The following is a 323-nucleotide window of genomic DNA, read 5'->3' on the forward strand; positions in this document are numbered from 1 at the left end:
AGGTAGCACTAAAATTGACTAATTAGTGTGAAGGTAGTCTCAAGTGGGTTAGGGTTATATCGGTCTTAATGTTTTCATTATTTATTTTTAACTGTTTACACATGTGTTTTATCTGTTTTATGAATTTTTAAATTTTTGAAGAAAAAATGACTCGAAGGGTAATACTTTAAAAAAAAGTGTGAATGTGTAGTGTTGAAAATAGACACAAAAAGCAGCACTAGATTGGCTTAATTAGTGTGAAGAATAGTCCAAGGAGACGAAAGGTAACGTCTCTAAAAATAGAAACGTGAAGGGTGATCACAAAAGGTAGCACTAAAATTGAC

General features: G+C 31.6%; 1 protein-coding gene across 13 annotated transcripts in view; it reads right to left on the bottom strand.

Annotated features, from left to right (window-relative positions):
* LOC116669685 (ryanodine receptor 3) overlaps window positions 1–323 on the bottom strand; it is a 109,869-nt gene that overhangs the window by 55,249 nt on the left and 54,297 nt on the right. The window lies entirely within an intron of this gene.

This window comes from Etheostoma spectabile, chromosome 20, assembly GCF_008692095.1.
Source record: "Etheostoma spectabile isolate EspeVRDwgs_2016 chromosome 20, UIUC_Espe_1.0, whole genome shotgun sequence".
NCBI lineage: Eukaryota > Metazoa > Chordata > Actinopteri > Perciformes > Percidae > Etheostoma > Etheostoma spectabile.